At 39.5% G+C, this 20646-nt stretch overlaps 1 protein-coding gene across 1 annotated transcript in view; it reads left to right on the forward strand.

The window, feature by feature from the left end:
- Positions 1-2288: 2288 nt before the first annotated feature.
- ZNF516 (zinc finger protein 516) overlaps positions 2289-20646 on the forward strand; it is an 81473-nt gene continuing 63115 nt past the window's right edge. The window contains exon 1 of the mRNA XM_017746167.1: positions 2289-2342. The gene's annotated coding sequence lies outside the window, so the exon portion shown is untranslated. The remainder of the gene's footprint in view (positions 2343-20646) is intronic.

Consider the following 20646-nt stretch of genomic DNA (forward strand, 5'->3'; position numbering starts at 1 on the left):
GGTTGTTCCTTGTTCCTGTGGATTTTTCTTGAAGCAGTAAGGGGAATGGGAAAGAAGGTTTAGGAAAGCTGAATTACCAACTTGCATAAATGAAAAACAGCTTAATAAATGCAGTGCTGACATAGCATGGGTGAGATCTTGTTGCCCGGTTGCTCCACATGCCCCGTTGTGGCAGCTGGGGCGGTTGAGCAGGGTAGCACATATCCGCTCCCCTCTGCAAGTTTTCATGTTGCAACTCCTGTATGGATGTCTTCTGGCCGAAAACTTCTCTCAGGCATCACTTTAGGAAGCATGTTTTGACACTGCCATCTTGCATATGTGCTTAGAAGGAGTCACTGCAGGTGTCACTGCAAAGACAGCTCTTCTCTCGTGTGTGGTTGAAAGGTTGCAAAGCAAAGAAGTCAGTGAGAATTACTTTATTTTCTTTGAAGAAACCAAACCCTAACTCTTCCTCGTTAAAACTGCAGAAATGTTACAAAAATGTGTATCATCATTGAATATATCTGGGAGGAGGTGATTAGTTTTAATATGAAGCATTGGGTTTGGAATGCTCCAGATCCAGGGCATGGTATTGCAAGTATAACATGATTTGGGTAAACCAAAACGGTATTTTAACATTTTGTTTTGTGTTTTGTTTGTTTCTTGTTTTTTTGTTTGGGTTTTTAAAATTATTTTAAACACATCAGTATATGCACTTGGGCCCTTCATTGGGACCTGTTTGTGGAGAGGTGACCTTAACATGACATCCTGGCCCGGGTGGGTTCCAGCCTACTCTACTCCTTCCTTCAGCGGAAAGGTTTGGTATGGAGTGGCTGATTCAGTATTGAGAGGTATGGTTTTTTGGGTCTCTTTTTGGATTTAATCCATGTGCTTTATTGCCTTTTTTTTTTTTTTTTTTTGGTGGTGACACTGACATTTGTGAAAACCAGGTCTGCTGAGAAACATCATTAACACACTAGATGTCCTATGTCACTTTGCCAGGGTGGGGAGGAAGGGATTTGGTTGGGATGTAGCAATTGGCAAGTATACTAAAGTGTGGTAAGACCAACTGGATGCAGTCACCGGGGTGCAGTCAGATTTGATTGTCCTGTGCTTAGTTACTCTTCCTGTGGTTACTGACAGGTGAGGCATCCTGCAGTGTAGCAGGCATCTGCATGTTTGAGCTAGGTCATACAGTAGCTGATCTTACAGATTTAGTAATCTGGAGTGGTTTTGCAGCATAACAAAAAGAGTTTGCACCCTACTTCAGATTAATGAGATCTGTCTCTTAAAGCAGGGGTTTTAAGATGTAATTACTCTGTATTTATATAACAATCACTTACTGTGGTGGGAGGTAGCTTATATAAACTTTTCTTTAGGATTGTTTTTGTTACTGTGAATGAAAAGTCAGTTGAGTTTTCTTTTTTTTTAAATAAAATTTGAAGGTAAAATCAAGCTATTTTTTCCCCCTGTGCATAGGATGTAACCATCGCAGTGGTGCAAATTGCAACGAAGGTGTTATTGCTTTATGTTGATTCAACAACATGGAAGTTCTGCCATGTGTTGTATGGGTCTCTTCTTCTTTCAAGCCCAGTGGGCCAGACTTCTTGAGTAGCCAAATCTCATAAGAAAGAGCTCCTGTCTCTTGTGGCATGGTGTCTCTCGTAGTGGCCATGCAATGGAGGGCAGAGCCCTGGTGGAGGGGTAGGGGTGGAAAAGGTGGAGACCTGAGGGCAGGACTATAGCCTGGAGGTGTTGGCTCACCTCCATGGAATCATTGAGACATTTTTGTTTGAGTTGGGGAGTGCTTTGAAGTCCTCCGGTGGAAAGCCTGCCTCCTCCCCCCGTCTTAGCTTTCAGGTGGGTAGATTTTTCTACCTACACTTTACCAGAAGTGTAGGTTTAGCTGCCTGTACTTTACAAGAACAAAATGTTTCCTGTGGCAAACAGAAAAATTGCATGCAGGAAGCCATGTTTGATTTCTCAATTCTAAGTCTCTCTGTTCTTACAAAAGAATAGGTTTGATGAACTTCTCTTTGTTCCACTTGTTAAGTTTTAAAGGAAAGGATTCAAATTGTGCTATTCAAGACCATGTAAAGTATTTAAGTCGTTGTCTTGTCGAACAGAGAAGACCTGGGGGAGTTGGGAGGTGGAAAGGAAGGGAAAACAATACCTGTTCAATTAAAAATGCTGGTGCAGATTCAGGAACCTGTAGCATTTTTATGCCAAAACTCAAACAGCAGTTTCAGTTCAACTGTTGACTGACACAATCATTGCCCCTGTTTCAGCATCTGAGTAACTGTGAGGAAATACCTGAGTATCTCCTAGTTGCTGATGGTATCTTGGTGACTTCATGCAGTGAGGTATGTTTTCTCCCACTGGTGCCTGAACACATGCTGCTGCCTGGGCTTTCTTCTATCCACAGTGGACAGGAGTGAGCACCAGGCTTCACCTCTGTGCTGCTGCCTATCCTTGATTAAAACTGTTGTTGCCTCTCTTGATGCATGGAAGCACATTCTTGGATGTTGAACGCTGGCATCTTACTTCTCTGTTAGGAGTGAAGGCTGCCCTCTTGAGCTTGGGCTTATGAAAACTGCTACCTTAGTGGTTTTTATGAGGTTTCCTTCTTCTGCTTCTGTTTGTTTTTCAGTAATTGAAACTTGCCAGTGTTTGAAATTTGCACGTGAAATTTTAATTGCTAAATAAAACTTAAGTTATTGATACAAATTATGAGGAAACCAGTTAACAGCTTTGTGTTTCTTACTGTTCTGGTTATGCCTACTAGGAAACTTTAAGGAAATATATGAAGCTGTCAAGGTTGCAAAAGCAAGAGTCTTGTTCTTGAAGAGAAGAGACTTGGATAGCTCATAAAATCGCAGCCTTTGGGTGCTGCGCAGAAGTAAATTGAAGTCATTATGACATTATGGCAGAGAGCATCTGATCTGCCAAACTGTCAGTGTTTGATGGACGTGGTATCTACTGACACGATGTTGCATGAGTGCCAGCCAGTTTCTTTCTGTCAGCACAGTGTTGATACTGCCAAGTGCCTGTTACTCCCTCGAACTACTGCACGTGTAGAAAAAGCTGCTGATCAATACTATAAAAGGGCAGTTTATGTTTGGTGATTATCAAATGCATATTGATCTGTTTTTCGGTTATGGGTGTGTAATGTTAGGAAATCAGTGATTGAGACGATTGAAGTATTGGTAACAGATAATTTCTCTAAATTACAACATAAACATTTGCAACACTTAATAACTTGCCAGATATAAATAGTTTCCTGACAGCTTTCCAGCATCAGTTTCATTTGGGAGCTGAGTCACTAACACCCTAAAGTTTAGGAGGAAAAAAATCAATGGAAGTATCAGGAAGTGACTTTTTTTTTTTATAGTATGTTTGGTGTGCTTTTTTTTGTTTGTTTGTTTAACATAGCGCAAAATGAGCATCCCAAAGAAGTGATTTTACCACCCTGCTATGACTAAATGCCTCCAAAATGAGTCTGGAAGCAGGTTCTGAAAGTGGAGATGCAGCAGAAACAAAGATGAAAGTTGAAAGAGCAAATACTGATGTTATGCAAGATAGAAGATGAGAAATGATTCAATAATGGTTACAAGCATTCATACAAGGGAAGGAAAACCCCCCCAGATTCCCACTTAACAATATTGATTCCACACTTGAAAAATGAACTGCAGTTTATTGTATCCAAGTTGTAGAGAATGCTCTCCGCTCATCCAGGGAGAGGTACGACAGGAAGGTTTTTGCTATGTGCTTAGACAACAAAGTAATACAGGAAGGATTAAAGGACTTCTCTGGTGAAGTCATCCTCTATTTAATGCTTATTGAGAAAGCACTACCATCTTGTAGTCTTGGCTGAATATATTTTGGAGGGTTAAGGATATTTCTGCCACTGTATGTGTGACTGTTGAAAAGAAGATCAAAGCTCCAGTCTTTTATTGGCATCCTCTCATAGCAAGGGTGTGTGCTTTGTATTTTACTGTGTCATAATTTCTAGAGGGTTGTTTTTGTTTGGTTTTTTTCTTGTTTTTGTGTGTTTGATGGTTTGTCATCTCTAGTACAATGCACAAATTAGTTATTCAGGTAAAAACTGTAAAATCTGGATGACCTAATTATAGATTTCTTAATTTGCACTCCTGTGTCCTGGTATTAAGTATTCCCTTACTCAGAAGAGCTGAGTACTTGGAAATCCCATCGCAGTCAACGGGAAATGCAATAATAAGCACTTTGGAAAGCAAGCTTTCCTTGTTAGGCACTTAAGCATGATGGTTTGTACAGATACCCGAGACATGAAAATTCTTTACTTAAATTAGTAACCTAGTTAGTATCTCCAGAGCCAATTAAGTGTTTGAAAAATATTTGCACATCACTTGGGAAATTTCAGGTTTAGTTTTAAATAATTCTGAATGTTGTAGGTATTTTTGCTTAGAGCAGATGACTAGAATTTGATTGTGTATTTTAAGTAGTGTCTTTTTGGAAGAAATTTTCAAGTTTCACAGTGGAATCTCTGATTTAGTTTTTTGTTAAATCTACTATGTCATGATTCTACTCACACTTAAAAGGTATGAGTAGTTTTGAAAATAAGAGTAGGCCCACTGGATTTAAACAGATTATTTATGTGTGTGAAGTTACTCAGTTGCATAAGTGTTTGCAGAACTGGGACCTGTGTAAAGGTTCAGTTAATGGCTTAAATTTCTTTTTGTTCCATTCTTAGTAATTTTATTTTTAAGATGTCTGAAAAGCTTGTATTTACAGCACAGCTCACTCGCTGCATTTGGTTTCAGAAAGGAAAATCATTTTAGGTCATCTTCTCTTCAAGTACAAGGAAAAAAATTGATGTGGAAATAGAACGGATTTTGGCTTCATGCATGTCTCATCAGTGATACAATGGATTCATTCATAAACCTTTAGTAGGATGTATTTTGATATTTTTCCTTTCATTGTAAAACATAGGTGCAAGTTTTCCTGGAGAATTAACAACACAAAAGCCTTAATTTAGAGTTATAATTAGAAAATGATGACTTTACCATTTGCAGCAGTTTAATGGTTTTATGTGGAATGAGAACACGGATGAGGCTTTCTCGAATGCAGGCCACTTTAGGGGACACGTGAATAATGTGCAACAGATAATTTTGTTCAAGCAATATACAACAAAATACGGAAATGCTAAGACTACATGTCTTTAGGAAAGTGTATTCATAAATGATCAGTTTTAAATACATCCTGAAATAGTTCCATACACTATGGACATGCTGTGAAGCTCAGGATGTCCTAGATTTCCTCAGACAATATAAAATACTTCTTGTTATTAAATTTCAAGCAGGATTCACTATGTGTCCTTTTTTGTAGTTGTTCTGGGTAATACCTGAAAGTTTGATGGTTTCAGACAGTTTTTAGTTTGCTCTGCAGACAAATTGGGGCATTTTCAAAGTAGCGGTTAAAGCAAACTTAACTCCCACGGACTAAAGGGTAGACCAAAAAGTACTTCCCTCAAAAACACACACTATAATCTCCCTCCCTCTGTCTTTCCCCATTTTCCTCCTATGTGTAAGAGATTTTTTTTTTTCTTTTCTAGCTCTGCATTCTTGAGTACTTATCACCAAATTATCTGATTAACTCTTGTATAAAAACCCGATGAGGAGACTTAAAAAAGCATAGCTGAAGTTTTCAAAGGAACCTCCATAACAACATTTCTAAGACTCTTCAGCTACTTTGAAAATTTCAGTTCATGCCTCTCTCCCTGTCTGCCTGTATTGGGCATCTCTGCATGTGCAAGTATATAGAATGTACTGTATGGTGAAACTGGCTAAACATCTGTTTCAAATTAAATGTAGTCATTGACAAAAGATTGCTTTAGGCTCAGGTTATTTCACCAATATTCTACATTGAACTTCTATTCAAACCCAGTATTGCCTATTCACAGTCTGAGGAGTTGGAGTGAGGCTTGAGTGAAAAGAAATGTCTTCATGTGGCTGGGTGCCAGAATGAGCTGACCTCTCAAAGACATTTGACCTGTGGAACTCACTATGCCGAGATATTATCAGAGTAAAACATTACAGCTCAGGCTAACTAATGGAGAGGTTATGACATACGACTTTTGGCATAAGAGGGCTACTCAAAGCATGAAGTGAAGAAGACACATTTTCAACAAGGATGCTCTTGCCTACTTCTAAATCACTTTGTGCCCTCTGAAGTTGGGGTACTGGTCTCATCTCTTACTGCTTTTCTTAAGATGAAGGATGGCTGTGGTTTTAGAAAAAGTGGTTTTTCTTCATCTGAACCACTGCTATAGTGGCTCAGATTTTAAGGAAATATCCTCATGATTGTGCATGCTCTGTTATTTTGATACCAAATATGAACAGTGTGTGTCGCAAAAGGGAACTTACTATGATAAAATTGATTTTTAAAAAAACCAGTGCAACAGTTAAGCTTAGTCAGCCTTAGTAAAGCCACAAAATGCTTGCAATGTCACTGAAACTACATTAAATTGTATGACAAGGAATGACCTGGCAGCACTTGATTGTCCTGAGAATTTTTGTACAAGAGGTTCCAGTTCATATTAGAAACCAACACTGCAGTATTAGGAAAGCAACACACTGCTGTGGTCTGCAATTTACGTATTACGTGCTTCCCTGAAGATTAGCTTTGTTAAACCAGCCACTGCTTGCAGATCTGCTTCAGCAAGACCAAATCTGAGGCTTTTTTTAAACTTTTTTTCTTTCCCTCAATGATGAAACAAGCAGAAGCAGACAGACTTACTGCATGTTGCTTCTCCATTCATGGAAAAGATGAATTCAGAACTATTAAGACAGTTTCCTGTTTAAATTGCTTGATTTTTTTGTTGCCCAGAACTGGAATTCAAATGAAGCAAGAACCACTATTTCTCTCTGACCTTGACACATGTTTGCTTTTCTTGGCCAGCTGGAAAAATGTTAGAGCAAACTTCATGGCAAGACACTAAGAGAATAATTAAAACCTTACATGTAGTTTTTCAGCTGTTGGGTTATGTTTCTTTAGAGAATTGATTCAAATAATTATAGATAAAAATAATTGTAACACTAGCAGAAAATCTGCCTGTGGATGCTAGAGTTGAAGGGTGAAGAACTGTGATTTTGTGCACATTTTATGATTGATTTTTGATTATTGTGGTGACTCTCCCTGAAAGATTTTATTGTGCTGAATGAATGTGACCAACTTTTGACTTCAGCCTTTGTTTTGTAAGGTACTTGAAATGAGGAGTGCCTTTGGTGCTCAGCAGCTGCATTTCTTCCTTTAGTGCTTTCATCAGTGCAGAACAAAAACAATAATGTGGAGATAACTTAATTATGAAATGCATAAATGTTGTTTCACTTACTTGCTCAATAGGCCAGAGACTTGGGAATATGAACCAGTGAAGCAATAAGTATTCTTCTAATAAGGATGCATTTACAAATGAAATAGCTTTTAAATTTGGTATTTCTGTGCTGTGCTAAAGATATGTTGTGTTTTTATGCCTTGGAGTTTAGTATGTTCATGTCAGGGGGTTATTGGAGTGGTTTAAATATTTTTGGGTTGCATATCCCTTATAAGGAAATGCAACATGATACAAGGTGTTGCACTTTTGGGTTATTTGATGTATACGGAAAAATACTTCTCTGTTTTGTGAAAAACACCACTCTAATAATACCAGTACAAAATGTGGGTCTTTTCTTTGAGCCCCACGCTGTGCAGTTAAAACTAAGCTGGGCTATGAATTGCTCTTTTTTGCAATACAAGCACAAGCTCCATATTGGCATAGCTCACCCCTGTAATTAGCTGCCGCCGCACAGGCGTGGTGGCCAAGGGTACAAACTATTGCAAGCACATCTCTGGATCTGCATGTGTTGTTTTCATTTACAATGTTAATGTAGATGACAAACATTGCTAATATAGGGTAATTAAAGTGTACATCTATAACTTTCTGACATCTCTGCAGTTTGTTTTATTTTTGTCTGCAGGAAGCATTATGAACTCAGAAAAAGCTGTAAAGAGAGGTTAATGGAAGTTACTTAAAAGAATGTGAGCTTTAAATGTGAAAGCCTGTAAAATTAATGCTCTTTCTCTTATTTAGGTATTAACATATATTTCATGATTTCTAAATTACTTTGGTCAAGGGCTTATATAGATTCTGGGTTAGGAGAAAGACTTTAGAATAAATGTTGGGATGAAGGTTGATAACAGATGAGTCCAACTCTTTTTAATGATTTAAAGTTGTTATTCATTTAAGTTAGACCTTGCTGCACTGGTACACATCTGGTCATTACTTTCTTTTGGCAGGATTTCCCTAACAGTTTGCGTTCATTAACAGCTACCAAGTGAGTCTTTGAAAATAATTAAAATTTTATTTGATGGTATTTGTAATACGATGGCTGTATTGTTGCTGGAAAGTGAAATCAAATGTTTGTTAGCCACAAAATTTCTACAGATGAGCTTTACTGTTTCAAACAGAGAAACTGTTGGTTTTACAGTGAAAGGTGTGAAGTTTGGTGTGTGTGCCAATACACTGATAATGTCCTCTCTTCATGGTAGCATACCCTTTACTCAGAAAATCTGTACTGAATGCACTTTAAATCTTACTGACATCTTTTTGTATGTCATGATTTAAGATGTAAAAACTCCCTGTCATTAGTTACCAAAGTTTATTAATTTGATGTTTGTTCCTTCCCTTTGGATGCAAGATAATTGGTGTGAGTTGGTCATTCGATGGAGGCACAAGGAGGCTGTCTCTGAAGCCTCTTGTAGGCAGCCATGGCAGTGTCAGGTTTGTAGTAAGGGAGGTGTCTGTGTTCCTGGCAGCCTGCGTGGTGGGAAGTAGTGACGTGCAAACAGAGCAGGTAGCAGAGTGGGAGATGTGTGTGCTTTTAGAGCTTTTTTTTTTTGTTGTTTTTGTTTTTGTTTTTTTGTTCCAGGGAATCTGCACTATTTGCCTTCCCAGTTTGAAAGTTGTGTTGTCAGCTCTTTCGGAGACTGTTGACCTCTCACAGATGTTCATAAAAAGGTGGGGAAGGGAGTCCTCTTTACCTTGCCAAGGCGTGTTTCTGCTGCTGTGCCAGAGGTGGTGGCTGTGCTCTGGGTGGCTGCAGCGCCAGCTGTTTTGCAACTTGCCGTGGAAGATAAGCCTTTCCCTGAAATTCTGCGGCCACATAAAAGCGACTCCCCACCCTTTGACTGGAGGTGGCTGGGCTGTAACATCTGAATGTGGGGAGGCCTTCGCCCTTTTCTTGTACAGCAGCAGATGGCTTTGGATTCCTCACTAATAGTCATGGGAACATAAGAGGGTCTGAACTGGGACAGGCTGAAGACTCATGTGCCCCATCCCTTATCTTTTCTCTGACAGTGCTTGGTGGCAGCTGCTTGGGGAAGGAGCATCAGAAGCCTCTTGGGGTGCTCTCACAGTTTGACCTGTTTGCAGTTCAGTGACTAAGCTAGAGGTCATATCTGAGTCTTCTTGGTTTCTTAGCCTGGATGGGCTTTTCTTTCTGGAATTTGTCCATTTGCAAATACTAAGCTTTATGTGAATTGGGTAGATAGTGGTGAGGTGCTAGGTAAATTGGGTACTTTCTTAAAATTTTGGATGCCTTGGTTTCCAGCTAATGTACATCCTGTAGGCTCAGGCAGGGTTTAAAAAGAATTCTGGTGCAAAAGGAAATAATTCTAAATGTGTAAGAAAGATAAATGTGAGCCTTCCAGTTTAAAACAAAAACTGAAGGGCTGGTGTCTCCCTTCTTGTATGGGTATAAGCGTGCAGTGGGTGCTAAAGTCGTCACAGTAAGTCAGGAGGGACACCTGTCTGGCTTAGGTTAGAATTTGACCCATGGTTTGTAACTGAAGCCTTGAGTGGGTCTAAACTTCTAATATGCTGGCAGTCTTTCTGCAAGTCCCGAGATGAGAGAAACTTGTTGATTAAATGACCTGTATCCAGCTGCCCTAATGGGGTTCCCAAAAAGCAGTTGACGCATGCAAGAGGTATCATGATGACCAGTGACAGGGCCCATTGGTGGCCAAACTCCACTACAGAGGCTGGGGCAGCCCCGTCCAGCCATGTAGAAGGCGGCATGAGGAAGCATCTAGGTAACAGCATGAGACTAGTCTTTGTACCTTTGGTTTGTTATCTGAAGCATATGCAGGAATGTTGTCTTCCTAAGTTCCAAATTGATAATATGCTAGAGAATAAGTGGTGAAACAGAGGCTATTCTGGACCTTATTTTCCAGCATTATTGCTGTATCTCAGAGGGTTGGTCTGTTGACTTCTCCTTTATGGGATACCTCTTAATTTGGGTTGAAACAACCTCTTAGTGGTTTCAGTGTTAGCAGATGCTGCAACTGCCTTTAGCTGTAACCAGGACAGACACAGTTTTGCAGATGAAAAACCCAGTGGGACATAGCGGGGTTTGTCACCTCCTTCAGAGCTGTCTTATCTTACAAAGGTATCATGAACATCTATTCTACTTATATTCAGGGTTACACTAGAAACATTCTGGCAGATCTTTCTTTTGCCTAATTTTTTGATTGCCTGTACATCCTGTGGAGTAAGTGGAGACTATGCATGCTCTGTAAATTGGACCATCCATCCACCAATGCACATATGGAGGGATTGTTCTGTCCCCCTGCATTAGATGTTTATAGGTGAGGTGGTGTAACCTTCTGAGGAGTATTTTATGAGTGAAGCAGCAGAGCAAAGGAATACCACACCTGTTTGCTTCAGTTATGATGTTCCCACTTAAAATTTTTCAGTGGAGAAGGTAGGGATCATTTCCTAAAGCCCCTTTTTCTGCAGTCCAGGTTCTAAAAGAGAAGATGTAAGCCTGTGAAAACAGAAAGTTCCTTGACTTCGTGGTTGTTGGAAGAAGCTTGAGATATGACTGAGTGTACTGTAAAAGCTCAAAAGGCAAATAAGAGAATCCACAGCCAAGATACAGTCAAAAACCTCTCCTAAGTCGATGGATGTACCATATTTGAGTACTTGACCCATGAGGTTTAGTGCTCTGAGTTGGCAGTACTATAATAACCATTTCAATTGTGCTTTCTGTGCAAGTTTTATCCATACCTGGTTTTGGATATTGTATTTAATTAACACCTTGATTTTATATGTTAATTGAATGAATCGCATTTGAATTAATCAAGTTCAGGAGATTCTTGAAAGCCTGTCAAAAAAGAAATGTGACAGAACGAGGAACAATACTTCTAGTTGTAAACCTGTATTTTCAGAATCATGGTATTGAAAGGAGTTGTCCTGCTTGAATACAAACCTGATACAAGGGTTTAAGGAAAAAGTTTCCTTATGTTTACAAAACACGTGATTATAGATAAGGTGGTGTACTTTTGACCCCATACATGGTAGTAATAATGTGTGTGTTTTTCTTTCAAGATTGTGGGTTTTTACTGCTGGTGAAATTGAGGCTGTTTTTTTCTTACATATATATGGCAAAATTTTTCTTGTGAGAAAATCATCTCTTCAGATTATAAACAGTAGCTTTGATAAATGTACCCATTACTTAAGGAAGTGAATACAGGTGTGCTTATCTAAACCTGTTTAAAAAAAACCAAAATCCCAAATCCTCTGAAGTATTAGCAAACGTTGTAGCTGACTGTTGTAAACCTGCCAAAAATTATTTTACACCTACCTAAAAATGTGCTTTTAGTCAGGCATTTTCTACAACTTATGTTTGCTATTTCTACTGAAATACAAACCTCCCTGGTGTAGATTGGTTCTTTTTATTTGTATGCTCTTTGTTTAGTGCTGCAAGTGGCATAGCCATGGAGTACTAAAGGTAATATATAGTTATAAATGGTTTGTTTTGGTAGTAAGAAGAGTCAGGTAACTGTAGTCTAGCAGTCATTTATATATAGAGCAAGTATAATACTGTGCTGTTACATCATGATTATTTAGCACTGTCTATGGTGTAGAAATGTATTAAATAGGGAGTAAATGAGTAATAAATGGGTGAGATGCAGAGAAGTGAAAGCGATGGTAAAGATGGATAACCTGAAATAGGAGAACGGTCTCTATGTATGTGGCCAAGACAAATGGCGTTTGTGTGTTAGGAATAGCATCACAAACATCCCATAATGAACCAGCCACGCTGTAATCCATGCTTATTTGTTGTGTAACAGGTTTAAGGATTTAGTGGTGTGGCTCAAATTCTGCTTTTGGAGTTAAAGAGTCACAGTTATGTTGTGCTTCTCTAGTGGAAAATCTACTCACTTCAGCATTGCCCTGAGGGGTGAAGGAGTGTATTTCTATTTGCAGAATGGTAAAATGTGTGATATAAAGCACCATGCCCATGCTGGAGGAAAGTGAGTTTGAAGAGCTTTCAAATCATACCTACAGTCCCAGGTGTAGAAAGAGACTAACTCCTGTAAGAAGAATATGTCACTGAAGTGAGCATCACCTCTAAGGATCTTACCCTTTAATTTCATGTTCTGCATAGCCTAATTTTTTTCCAGTTGCTTGTGAAGAGATGGAGAGAGAAGTGCAGCACTTGGATTCTATTTGTCATTATGCTTTTTGTTTGTTATTAAATGTAAATGCCTAACATTGGCTGGAAATGTATGTTTCAGAAAGGCAGACAGGCTAGAGGTTAGTGACGTGATTTATGCTGTGTTAGCTTCTTACTAGCTTAGCTTTACCATTTATTTGATGGTCCTTTTGGTTAACTTAAGAGATGAACTCCGGGTAGGCAGAAGAGGGGATTAGTTTACTTTCAGAGCTCATGGGAAAGAAGCTATTTCTCAACTTCTGTCTGTACCTCTGATGAAAAGAGGGACTTTGACTCTTTGAAAAGGTGAATCTTGACTTTATAATGATAATTTGCTCTTAGAAATTATTTGAAGTTGGAACATTTGGCACTGTATAAAAGTACATAAAAGAGCACGTATAAAAGATCTCAAGTTCCTGCCTTGAGGAATATACATACCAATTAGAACATAGCAATATATAGTACACATATTATGTATTAGGGGCAAGGAAGTATACAAAATTGAGTGATGGATTTAATTTTGGAAAATAATTTTGAGTCATTTTTGGAAAATATGCTTTCAAGAATGAATGAAAATGTAATGAAAAACCAGTTCTAAATACAGTGTCAGAACACAAGCTCTTAAGTGGGAAACCGATATAAAAGATGTATTAGGGAGGGTGAGTCACTGCCCACACAAAAGAGAGTAGGGTGGAACTGTGTAGGTCCTTGAAGAATGGTGCTTGAACGTAACATGCGAGGCATATGGCATGGGTGTTGGCATCCTTTGATTTTTGGGAGAGCAGAAGACAGGGGGGCAAGTTACAGGCTTGGTGGCTAGAGATGATTCTATTGTAACTGAGGATATAAAAGCTTGAAAAGTGGGCATCTTCTGTGGAAGAGGACAGAAGGGGCAAGGAGACGGCATGTGAGTGTGTTGGAATGTCCTGGCAAACAACAAGCCAGTGAGCAGGGACTGAACTAATGAGGGACAGCCCAAATGGAAGAATTAGTCATGAAGAGCCCAAACAGGTTTGGGAAAGAGAAGAAAGTGAAAGTGCTCCTGGAAGAGGCAGAAGTGTTGGGGACAACTGGGAAAGGGCTGGAGGGCAGGCAGACAGATGGGGAAGAGTGGGGAAAAGTCATGGCCTTTAAACTACATCTGCGGGATGGCAGTGGCTGGGAAGGGAGTGTGAGCCTGGCATCTGGCCTCAGGTGATCCAGAAGGAATCTGACAGGCAGGCAGTGTGCGTGGACAGCTGGGGCTGGGAGGCATGGTGGTGACGGAGGTGGGGTGGAGCCAGGTCAGAGAGCAGCAGTAAGAAGGTCAGTGCCACAGAAGTGGTGTGGGGGCGGGTGGGATGGACAGGGACGTGGGCTGCGGTGGAAGGTGCAGCGACATGTGCAGTGATGGTGGTGTGTTGAGTTCTCTGTTGTGAAGGGTGGTGAGGGGAGCGGGTGTTGGTGGGTGCATGTGGTACACACACTCATTTCTTTGAAATCAGTAATAAAGTCTAACTAATATTTTGTGATGCAAACAGATTGGTGTTCTTGGTGTATGTAATTCATGTTTTTCTTACCAGTTGATAGATTTGTCTTGCAAGTTTTAGTTGTAGTGTATCGAAAAATAGATAAACCAGCAACAGCCTGTGCAACAGACCTTTCTTCCTTACAGGCTTGCTTGCTTGCTATGCTATGAGTGATCATTTCAGAGGTTTTGTTTTGAAGTAGTTGCTCAGCATTTGAGTGTTGAGGCTGTTAAGAGAGTATCTAAGTAGGGGTGGGGTTTGTTCCTTTACTTTTTTCTGCTCTTAACTCTACCTTCCTGTACCCAAGGCCAGCAACGAGCTCAGGAATGGTTTTGGAGATTGATGTCCATCCAGGCCCTTCTTTTTCACAGAGGATGTAACACAGAATCATTTTCTGCACTTGGGTAAATTTCTGTCTATCTTTGGAGTTCTGGGAAAGTGCCTTGTACACTGTAGGTGAAGGACTGGCCCAAAGGTTCCAAGTGTTTGATTAAATGGCAAGGAGAAGTACATGTACAGAGTAGTTCCGAACAGAGTTATCGGGGCTCATCTTGTGATTCCACAATGTCCTGACCTGCCAAATTCTGAAGCATGCTTTACATTGTGCTGTTATGTGAGCAAAGTTGACAGGGTTGGTAAAATGTGCTTTGAAATTGTATTTATAAGGACCGGATGGAATGTTTGTCTCTTTTAGGTGATACATTACAGTGATGTTCCACAGAGATAGTTCAGCACTTCATACCAAAATAAGCCAGGCCAACAGACAGCTGAAAGATTTGATTTCGGGTTTAGTTTCTTTTCTCCTGACTGGAAGGTTTGAAATCCAGAAAAAGTCATCCTGTGCTTTGTATTCATTTGGCATACAGGAATATTGCTTTCTTCCCTTTGTGTTTAAATAAGTATATGAATGAAAAGAGGACAAGAGTAGTTATTTCAGTGTGCAAATCAACTCATGCTTTATGGTTATGCCACTTTCATTGTACTGGCTATACCTGTTTGCTTTTCTGTGCTGACAGGGAAGGGCCAATACAAGATTCAGTATATTTCAAAGTTGGATTTATCACATATGTAATGGAAATGGCTTTTAATGATGATAACTGCAGAAAACTCTAAAATGAACTGTTGGAGTAATGCAGCAACAGCTGACTTCTTTAAAACTTATGCTGAACTTAGGAACTTTTGATCCTTCTTTTAAACTGCTAGCAGTCAGCTGTCTTACTGCTACATGTAAGATAAGCTCATCATCACAAATTACACTTGTGGATGGATTGATCTTCAGGGGTACTGTGTACTTCAGTTTAAAGAAGGTGAAATGAAGGTATTTCTGAGACACCGGCTGTCCACAGATTGGCCTTTAGCACTGTCCTCTGCCAGTTTGGGACTGGTGGTGTCATGGAGCCAAAGCTGTGTGCGATTTAAGCAGTGCAGTAAGTGCTGAGTCTCAGCTGGTGTAGAGCAAGCTTCAGCTTGGCTGGTGTGGGATCTCTGAAGTGCAGTGTCTTTGCTTGGGCCTGGGCATAGTCTGCATGCTTGAAATTCAGAAATGCTGCAGAGTGTGGAAAAACTGTAGTTGAAAGTCTTAATGAATTACCTGCTTAAGTTCTTAAACGTTTAAGAAAGCTTCCTAAAATAGAGCTTGTCCATGCTGTTTTGTGTTTTACAACAGCTTACAGTGAAATGCTTTATATATACACACACATACAGACACATACATATCTCTACACACACACACACACAAAAAACTCGCCCAACATCTGCAAATGTGTGTTTTGTGAGTTTTGTGTTGCTTCTCAGTGCTAAGCAATGCTATCTCAGAAGGTAATGTTTAAGAGAACGCTTCTATGGTTTATTGCACATGATTATTCCTCCTTGTATTTCAGGGCACAGTCCCTCTGCCCTTTCTGTCCCACTCCTTCTCCCCTCCCCCCAATTTTTTTTTGTTTTTTTTTTCAATGCACTCTTCTTGCTTTTGTTTCACTGCTTTACAATTCCTTTATAATACTTTGGAAGGGGAATAAGTAAGCAAACAACTTGGTGGTGTTACTTCAGAAATAATTTTTGTTACAGTAAGAAATTAGTAGTTCATCAAAGCACAGTGCTGTAATTCTAAGTCTGTTAATGGGTTAACGCTTGGCAACACTTCTGTTTGTAAGGTAATGATTTTACTGTTGTAGTTTGAGCTGTAGGATATATTAGGTATAAGCGAAATTAATTTATTACCTTGAATTTCTGAATTCTTCACACAGCTTATCTTGCAGCAGTGGCCTATAGAAATAATATTTACTTTCCATTGACCTGGTGAACACATAACTGTGGCTAGTAAACTTGTTTGGTATTAAACATACAGCTTTATGCATTGAGGTCTGCTATGGACAAGTTGTTACAGCACTGCATGAATCTACTAAAGCACTGAAGTTTGTTCCTTACTGGTGTAATTGTTAGTTGTGACAGAGTAGAATATGGGCTCTTAGGGCAAGGTTGCTTTGTGTAACTTTTGCTGGGGTAGGAAATGAACAATTCAAAATGTTTACCTTCAATTATGCTCATGTTTTTCTTGCATTCAGGTCTTGATGTACACAGCACAAAGACATTCCAGTTTTAGTTAGCGGTACAGCTTCTGAATTGATACAAATTGATTTCATGGCACTGTGTGCAGTTATGGCAGCTGAGGATGTGGTTTGTGTGTAGCTTGCATTGATGGGGCAGAGGAAAGAGGCAGTGAGAAGGGGTGGGTATGTGTCTGTGTGTGCCATGTACTGCACTCTTGCATTTTCTGCCAGCTGGTGATCCAGTCCCTGTTCTTCTATACAGATAATGTAAAAATTGCAAAAACCCTAAGTATTTTCTTGTCGTGATACTGCAAATAAAAACAGATACTTTAAAATTTTTTACTGTTGTAAGATACAAACTGAGCTTGGAACAGAGCATATTGACAGAAAAATACCCCGCCCGTAGAGCTTGAAATCAGCCCCCCCACACTGAAGATTTAAAATGGCCATGTTACAACCCTGTGTAAATTGGTCTGCAGTGGAAACCCTAACAAGATCATTAAATATAAAAGCACTATTGGATGCTGGGAAAATACTGTGCTGCCCATATATATATGCATCTCCATAGACATGCATGAATAGACAGCATCAATGCCATCGATTTGAATAAGGAGGTAATACACAGTATTGAGGTGACTCTGCTTGTAACTGAACTTATTTTTTTGTTTGAAACTATCAGGAAAGTAAATGTTTCTTCAATGTTTAAATCTTAGGCTTCGGGAATAATCAGCCACTGAAGTTAACGCCCTTGGTGGGTGTGGCCAAATAGGAAGACATTACTGTTATACTGAAGTAAAATGGAGGGGGTTTTTTTGTTGTTGGGGTTTTTTAAGTGGGGGTTTTTTTTTTTGAACCTAAGTTCAAACCTAAATTGAACCTAAGTTGATGCTTATTTTCAGAATTAATGATACTGTTACAGCATGTCAAAATAAGAGCTTTTGACTTGCCGGTATATATCATTAACGGCCCTAGGAAAAGAAAAATCACATCTGCACTAGTGCAGTTCTTGGCTTTTCTAGGGCTGATCAATAATCGCATTGTGCATTCATTCCCGCTAGCCCCCCACCCTGCGAGGTCAACTTTAACTACTAGTCTTTACATTTCAGAAAAAGGACATAGACTGCCTTACGCATCAGTAATATCAGTCTCAGTGTTTCCTTTGGGTCTAATTTACTGTTACCCATCAAAAAAATCGGTAACTTTTCTTTTTTTTAATTTAGGTTCTTTATCTGTAATTTTTTGGGAGAGCTTTTCTCTTCTGCCTTCTGGTGCTGCTGTGCTGAGAGGTCTGAGTAGAAAACTGGACTCAGGATGCTGAGGTTTGCTATGGTTGTGTTATTTAAATGGATCCTCTCTTGATTGTATTGTAGCATCTGACAATGACAATGGGAGAACAACAGTTTCAGGGCCTCATGTCTGGATGGTAGCACAGCTGCTGCAATAAAGTCTTGTTATGGTTGACCAGTCACATTTGGACAGTTATTTCTAATTAGAAGTTCTTATTTACGTTGCATTAGAAAATAGTTTGAAGCAAGCTGGTAGATGTTTGGGTGAAGTTAGTTCATATTCTCCTCCTCGCCTTGAAAGATTAATGTTGCTTTTTGTTTTGTCCTGCAGCCAGAATAAGTAGCCTTGAAAAAATCTTGCTGTTAAAATAAGCTTTTTTTTTTTTTTTTTTTTTTTTTTTTTTTTTTTTTTTTTTTTTTAATGAAATGTAATGGTCTCCAGGAACTGCTGTAAAATAAAGGATTATTGTGGGTAGTTCTGTCAGTGTTAGCCATCACCAATAGTTTTAAGTCTTGTGATGGCATTTTGTGATTTCTGCATTGTTGGGTTTTTTTCCATGAAAGTACTAGTGTTACTGATTCCCTTTTATTCATTTCTTCATATTAGGGGGAAATGTAGTTTGTTCATAATGGATTATTGATTGGTCTGCGAACAGCAGAAGCCCCAAGGCCTTGTCATCAATGGTACTTACTCTCCCAATAGTGAATGCATCGCTTCATGCAGCCATTCGCAACCTCAGTCTGTAGAATATAAGCCTGTAATTGTTACTCTTGTGCAGCACAGTTTTTAGGGAGACGAACTCTTCATTGTCATTATGGGATTTTCCCCCTCAATTTGTTCAAAGAATAGTCCCTTTGTTTTGGTAGCAAGATAAAGCTTGTCCTAGATGTTAATGATACATTTCAATTCATTGCTTAGAATACTACGGTGTAACTAGTAAAGTACATTTCTTTGTCTCTCCGAAGACAAACACGCACAGTACACTAAAACACAAAATATGTACTGAGTGGGTGACAGCTCTGTGTTTCTCAACATACCCTGTAGCAGTGAGAAAACAAACTCCCCCCACCCTGCCTTGCTCCTGAACTGATTCCTGAGGACCCACAAAAAAATCTGGGTTACAGAGGTTTTGCTGACTTCATTTTGAAAGCGATCACCTTGTTGCAAATGCATACCTCCAGCTTTTTTCAGCATCAGTGTTTTTACCTTTATTTCATGTATTTGTTCCCATGCTAAGGGTGGGGCATCAGTTGGGAAAGGCCTGACTCTGCTTTCCTGGCTCCCGCTCGGAAGCCTGCTGCAAAATGTCATTAGCTCATGGAGGGAGAAAGACACAAAAACACATGATGTATTTGGAGAAGCTCAAAATAATATCTCAGGGTTCAGACAGCAAACTTTGAAAACGGGAAGAGCTTCACCAGCTGCGGGGGAAGGCTGGTTGAAAATAATTAGACAAAAAAAGTATTGCAAAATGCTGCCCAAGGATTTTAAAAGCCTGAGTGGAAATAGATTAATAGAAATTTCTTGTTTGTTTTTCCAGAAGCTTTTTATTTTTCTTTTTCAGTCCTGTGTCAGTTTTGGCACGCTTAAACAGACTTCAGGAGGTCTGTTGTCAGGATTGCGACTTCTAATAACTGAATATATTTGGAAAATTTGTCAGTCTTCTTGGGATTTTTTCATAGGGCTTTACTTGGTTAGTTTGGATTACTCTCAAAAAATTCATTCAGAACTGTGCTGCCTTTACCGTTATAGGTTGCAGAGTGCCAGAATTTCCTGCAAATTCAGGTACAGGCTGACTGTTTAAAGATAAACTTGTTCTTCTGTGCTCTGGTGTAGTCTGTGGTCCATAGTCTGGTGATATGGTCTATAAGAGGCATTTAGGTAGGACTGGTGGGTAAATAAGGATGGCAGGATTGAGCCTTTAGTCAGGGTGATGGACTGATGATGCCTGTAGGATCTGGCTGTTTGGAAGAAGCCGTGTCCCCTCCCAAAGTGAAGAGAAGGGTGTGCAGGTAGGGCAAGGCTGGTGTGTGTGGAGGACAGTCTGTAGCCTGGGAAGAAGACATGGAGGGGGAGAAGGGTCTCTGCGGTTCAGTGAGCTTGAAGGCTGGTAGGGCTGCTGTAAAATGTTCTCTGTCTTTTGTCTCCTCTCTTCTGGCCTCTTTGCTCTGAATGGCAAAGCCTGTTAAGCTCTGAGGCAACCTGAGCCTTCTCAAATCAGCAGAGAGCCTCTCTCCAGGTGGCTGTTCTTGAAATACACAACTTCCTCAAATTCACCTCGATATTTACGTGCTATGTCCTATCATTTCATCATCTAGAAGGAATTTCAGTAAGATATTTTTCCACAAGATCATGATTCCCCTTGGCTTTCTTTTTTTTTTTTTAAGTCCTTGTTGCTCTTGGCAGAAGAACATGGTGGAGTGATTGCAGTATATGTTCAAACCTCTTGGAGATTAGAAGAGCGATTATTTCTCCAGTGCATTTATCTTTCAGCTGGGACTTGAAATACACCCAGACTGCAAGCAGCTTGTTTTAAAAGATACACTGAGCTATTTGAATAGGTCTATGTAGCTTCCCAAATTGTATTTTCTTCTTTATTACTTACTGAAGAGTTTTCCCTTCTTGCTACTATAGACCATGCAGTATGATTTTTAAAATCATGTTTAATTGAAGAGAAATTTAAAAGAAATGTATGTTTGCTTGTTGTATGTTGGAACAGGAATAATTTTGTATGTTTTTCTCTGTCTGCACTGCACAGCATATTTGTATGTAAGAAATGAATTTGCAATTACTTTTTCAGTGTGGTATCTT

Source organism: Corvus brachyrhynchos, unplaced genomic scaffold (assembly GCF_000691975.1).
Source record: "Corvus brachyrhynchos isolate BGI_N302 unplaced genomic scaffold, ASM69197v1 scaffold409, whole genome shotgun sequence".
Taxonomy (NCBI): Eukaryota; Metazoa; Chordata; class Aves; order Passeriformes; family Corvidae; genus Corvus; species Corvus brachyrhynchos.